This window comes from Lycium barbarum, chromosome 10 (genome assembly GCF_019175385.1).
Source record: "Lycium barbarum isolate Lr01 chromosome 10, ASM1917538v2, whole genome shotgun sequence".
Taxonomy (NCBI): Eukaryota; Viridiplantae; Streptophyta; class Magnoliopsida; order Solanales; family Solanaceae; genus Lycium; species Lycium barbarum.
The window spans coordinates 51,288,846-51,295,239 of record NC_083346.1 but is presented as its reverse complement, the minus strand read 5'-3'; positions in this window follow the sequence as shown (position 1 = coordinate 51,295,239).

Genomic DNA, 6,394 nt, shown 5'->3' with positions numbered 1-6,394 from the left:
TCCATATTTCATGAATTTCTTCCAATTCCACATACTACAACGTGCATGAATCATCCATACCAATAACAATCATAAGACTAAGTAAAATTTGTTCATTCTTTCTACTCAAAACAGCCCATACACACGGCTCAACTACAACACACACCCTTTCATGGTTTTCATCCATTTTCATGTACCATAATACATCCAACACATCTATAAAACATGCAAGAGAGGATTGAACCATACCTTTCCATTCATCTTCTCCACTTCCTCTTCTCGGCTAGAAGTACATATGGCAACAACGAACGATCTTTTTGTTCCAACAACTACTCCACGTCGACGAGGACCTTCCAATTAGTATGGAAGCATGAAGAAAGAATTTTTTTTCCATGATCAACTCATGGGGCTGGTTCGGCCAGCCCCTATGGCCGTGCCCTTCTTCTCCTTTTTCTCTCCCTCTCTCTTGAATTTTCTAGACCTTAAAATGATGAATTGTCTTGTTCTTTCAAGACTTATACATATATATATATAGTTATAATGCCATGTGAGGGGCACATGCCCCTCTCTAGATTTTTCTTTTCTTTTTCACCTTTCTTTTTCTAGACTTTTCTTGAAAATTTAAAAAGATGACTTAATTATCCTTGCCATGCAAGCTTGTCCACATGCATATTTGCCCCTTCTATTTTCGGCCAATATGGCTTTTTTTGAATGCCTTGTGAAATTACCATTTTGCCCCTAAGTTCCCACATTATTTCTATTGATCATTTTGCGAATTTCTCCTTTCGCCCTTAACCTCTCTCAATCTTTCCATACTAGTAATAACCATGAATAATATTTTCAACAACTCGTATGTTAAAATAATTTTTGAAAATGATCTCGCCCCTAACTTTCCACGACGGCTTTGAAATTTCCAAGCGTTCAAAACACGGGCTATAACAGGACATGTTTGTGGGTTGGGTCTTTCTGTACGGATGTGTGTATATGATGTGTTTGGTCGATCCCATTCGCTGCGGCGGCCGGTCCGCATATGTTTACATGTTGCCTTGTTGGCCGGTGTGGCCTTTGTTGGTATTTTCTGTGCGCAGGGTTATTTTGGATAGTCTGTTAAACAAAGGAAACTCTGCCGAAATTATTCTGGAAATTATCTAAATTTATAATATAGCCTTGACGGCTTCTGCTATATACTTGAATGCATATGATAGATGGGTTTGGATGCCCAGATCGGGCACTAGTCACGGCCTACGGGGTGGGGTCGTGACAGGCGGTCGGGTGCACTGGTTTGTGAAAGGCCTAGGGCCACACTTGATGGATAAATGCTTAACTGCGTCCCTTCAGGATGGCATGGATATTGCACGCATTCAGGCACATGCTCAGGAATTAGAGGAACACCTACAGCAGCAGAGAAATGAACGTGAGCAAGATAGGGGACATAGCAAGAGAGCTAGACCTTCAGGTTCGAGGAGCGAGTCCAGGGGTGGACACAGACAGCAGCTTCCCAGCCATTCAGGCTATTCTATGACCAGTCCACCTCCATGGTTTTCAGGCCAGGGCCTTGATAGATCTACTCGTTCAGGGCCGAGTCTGAGTTATACAGGACCTCAGTTCAGAGGTGATTTGGGCCAGTCAAGGCCACCCGTACCACCGTGTTCCCAGTGTGGGAAGATGCATTGGGGTCGATGCCGATTTGGTTCAGATGATTGCTATTCATGTGGTCGGCCAGGCCATATTATGCGTGATTGCCCCTCAGTACATGGTAGAGGTAGGACCCAGCCATCAGGGTCGGTAGCCGGATCTTCGGCATCTGTACGCCCTACGGGGCCAGGTTCACATGCGCCAGCTGGCCATGGTAGAGGCAGAGGGAGAGCTCCCAGTACTAGCGGTTCTCAGCACCGTATTTATGCTTTGGCTGGACGCCAAGATCTTGAGTCTTCTCCTGACGTGGTCACAGATATATTATCGGTATTCTCTCATGATGTATATGCTTTGATTGATCCGGGCTCCACATTATCATATGTTACTCCATATATTGCGGGTCAATTTATAATTGAGCCGGAGTCTATCAAGCCTTTTGAGGTGTTTACACCCGTGGGTGAATCGGTGATAGCTAGCCGAGTGTATAGAGATTGTGAAGTCGTGATATGTGACCACCGTACTATAGCTGACTTGCATGAACTAAAGATAGTAGATTTTCATGTCATTATGGGCATGGATTGGTTGGCTTCTTGCTACGCCAATGTTGATTGTAGAATGAAGATGGTTCGTTTTCAATTTCCGGGAGAACCAGTCTTAGAATGGAAAGAAAATTAGGCATCACCAAAAGGTAGGTTTATCTCCTATCTAAAGGAAAGAAAGATGATCACGAAAGGGTGTATTTATCACCTAGTGCGAGTTCAAGATGTAGAAGCTGAGTCGCCGACGCTTCAGTCAGTTCCGGTAGTGAACGAATTTCCGGATGTGTCCCCGGAAGAGCTTCCAGGCCTTCCTCCCGAACGAGAGATTGATTTTGCGATTGATGTGTTGCCAGACACTAAACCCATATCTATTCCTCCCTATAGGATGGCACCCGCAGAGTTGAAAGAGTTGAAGGAGCAATTGAAAGACTTGAAGGAGCAATTGAAAGACTTGCTTGAAAAAGGCTTCATTAGGCCTAGTTCATCCCCGTGGGGAGCACCCGTATTGTTCGTCCGGAAGAAGGATGGCTCCTTGAGAATGTACATCGATTATCGGCAATTGAATAAAGTGACGATTAAGAACAAGTATCCCCTCCCGAGGATTGATGATTTATTCGACCAATTTCAAGGTGCCAAGTGGTTTTCAAAGATTGATTTGAGGTCCGGGTATCACCAAGTAAGAGTCAAGGAGAAAGATATCCCTAAGACAGCTCTCAGAACAAGATATGGCCATTTCGAGTTTCGAGTAATGTCGTTTGGGCTAACTAATGCACCGGCAGTGTTTATGGACTTAATGAACAATGTATTCAGGCCTTTTCTGGATTTATTCGTGATTGTATTCATCGATGATATCCTAGTGTATTCTAGATCCGAGGCAGAACATGCGGATCACTTGCGTATTATCCTTGGAGTTCTTCGAACTCGAGAGTTATTCGCGAAATTTTCCAAATGCGAGTTTTGGTTGAACTCAGTGGCATTTCTGGGCCACATTGTTGCAGCTGACGGTATTCGAGTGGATAGCCAAAAGATTGAGGCAGTGAAGACTTGGCCAAGGCCCACGACCCCTACGGAGGTTCGTAGCTTTTTAGGCTTAGCAGGTTATTACAGAAGATTTGTTGAGGGTTTCTCTTCTATTTCTGCACCGCTCACCAAGTTGAATCAGAAGTCAGCTAAGTTTCAATGGACAGATGCTTGCGAGCGTAGTTTCCAAGAGTTGAAAGACCGACAGACTTCAGCCCCAGTCTTGACATTTCCAGAGGGATTGGAAGGATATGTTATTTATTGTGATGCTTCAGGCGTCGGGCTAGGATGTGTATTGATGCAAAATGGTAAGGTGATTGCGTATGCTTCTAGACAATTACGGAAGCATGAGCAGAATTATCCTACCTATGACTTAGAATTGGCCGCGATGGTCCATGCTTTAAAGATATGGAGACATTACTTGTATGGTCTCCACGTGGATATTTATACAGATCATAAGAGTCTCCAGTACATCTTCAAGCAGAAAGAGTTGAATTTGCGGCAACGACGATGGCTAGAGTTGCTAAAAGACTATGATGTTGAAATCCCGTACCACCCCGGAAAGGCAAATGTTGTGGCTGATGCTCTTAGCCGTAGGTTGATAGGAAGTCTAAGTGATGTACGACCAGAAAAGAAAGAGATGGCCCGTGATCTTCAGCAGTTAGCTAGCCTAGGAGTCCGAGTGGTGGGCTCAGGTAGCAGCGGAGCTACTATTCAGAATTCAGCAGTTTCATCGTTAGTAGCGGAAGTAAAAGAGCGACAATATGAGGATCCCATGCTAATGCAGTACAGAGATACACTCCCTCAGAAGGAGGGGTCATCATTTGACATTTCGGAAGGCGGAGTTCTCCGATGTCGAGGCAGGTTATGTGTTCCCGATATGGCAGGTCTACGCCATCAGATTTTGAGAGAAGATCATTGTTCCCGTTACTCCGTTCACCCCGGAGCGACAAAAATGTACCATGATCTTAAGACTATATATTGGTGGAATGGGATGAAGAAAGACGTAGCGGAATTCGTAGCTCAGTGTCCTAATTGCCAACAAGTGAAGATAGAGCACCAAAAGCCGGGTGGCTTATTGCAAGCTATAGAAATCCCAACTTGGAAGTGGGAAGTGATTAATATGGATTTCATTACAGGGTTACCCCGTTCTCGACGTAAATATGATTCTATATGGGTCATCGTGGATAGACTCACAAAGTCAGCGCATTTCTTATCGGTCAGAACGACCTATATGGCAGAAGATTATGCCAAGCTTTATCTTAAAGAGATAGTGAGACTCCATGGCGTTCCGGTATCCATTATCTCCGATAGAGAAACTCAGTTTACAGCCAAGTTTTGGGGGTCTTTCCAAGAAGGTTTAGGGACCCAAGTGCGCCTAAGCACGACATTTCACCCACAGACCGATGGGCAAGCTGAACGTACTATTCAGACTCTTGAAGATATGTTACGGGCATGTATGATAGATTTTAGAGGAAATTGGGATGACCATTTACCACTCATTGAGTTTGTTTGCAATAACAGTTACCATTCTAGCATTCAAATGGCACCGTATGAAGCTCTATATGGGCAAAAGTGTAGATCCCCAATTGGGTGGTTTGAAACCGGAGAAGCTAAGTTGATAGGGCCATACTTGGTCCAGCAAGCAATAGAGAAAGTTAAGTTCATACAAGATCGGTTGCTAGCGGCTCAAGTCGTCAGAAGTCCTATGCGGATAATCGTCGAAGAGATTTAGAGTTCGAAGTGAAAGATTGCGTATTCTTGAAAGTGTCACCGATGAAGGGCATGATGAGATTTGGCAAAAAGGGGAAGCTCAGTCCCCGATATATTGGGCCATACGAAATTGTGCGCAAAATAGGCAAAGTGGCCTATGAGCTAGTTCTACCTCCAGATTTGGAGTCAGTCCATCCAGTATTCCATGTCTCGATGCTTCGGAAGTGTGTTGGAGATCCTACGAGGATCGTCCCAGTGAATGATATTCAAGTGACAGAAAAGTTAACTTATGATGAAATACCCATTGCCATATTAGATAGGCAAGTACGGAGGCTTAGAAACAAAGAAGTGGCCTGTATTAAAGTTCTGTGGAGAAATAACAATCGAGAGGAAATGACATGGGAAGCGGAAGAGAATATGCGATCCAAATACCCACATTTATTTCAGCCCTTGGAAGAAATCCAAGATGAGACGTCAAAATCATAAGGTATGCATGTTTTCCCTTTTATACATTCAGGTCGTGTGTGGCCAAATTTCTAGTGTTGTTGTATTATTGCCCTGTGAGGCATTGTTATTGTGGGTTGTTGTAACAGGGTGGTAGTGCCACATTACAGAGGAAACTCTGGCGAAATTTTGATAGAATCCCCCAAGCCCTTTAACATTCGAGGACGAATGTTCCTAAGGGGGGTAGAATGTTAAACCTCGGAAAATTTCCCGTTGGTACGCAAGTAAATGAACTAATGATGTGTGCGAGGAGTGCGAGTGCATAATGTTTCATGGGAAATGCATGTGAAGGGATGTGGATGATTAGAATGAAAAGTCGAGAAATGAGAAAAATTGAAAGTTGGCAAAACTGCCCAGTGGTCGTATATTGCAAAATACGGACCGTAAAGTGCAACACGGTTCGTAAACTGACAGTCGTAAACTGCCATGCAAAATCTTCAGCCTTCCGCCAGTGGTCGTAAAGTGCAAATACGGACTGTAAACTGGTATACGGTCCGTAAACTGCCAGGTCGTAAACTGGCATGCCAAACTTCAACTTTCTGCCAGCCGAAGAAATGGTTAAATACGACCTGGTGGACGGACCGTAAAGTGATTTACGACCCGTAAACCATGGTCGTAAACCACCATGAAGGCAGCCCAGCTTCTGGTTCTTGAAATGGCTAAATACGCCCATGGAGGACGAGCCATATAGTGGAATACGGTCCGTAAACCTCCATGGATGACCACTGTTCACCCAGCACAGATTTTCCAATTCATTAAATATGAGGATCAAGACTTATTTTATTTCATTACAACATTACACCACTTCTCTATATAACTTCTCTCTACATTTATTATATGAGTTTTCAAGGATTATAAGCCATCAATAACATTAAGACAAGTGAATCAAGGATAAGCGAATCATCAAGGACCAACCAAGTCAAGAAATCCAAATGGAGAAAAACTAGGGTTTTGCTCAAAGAAGAGTATTATCAACCAAAGCTTGTTCCTACAACTTCTAAGGT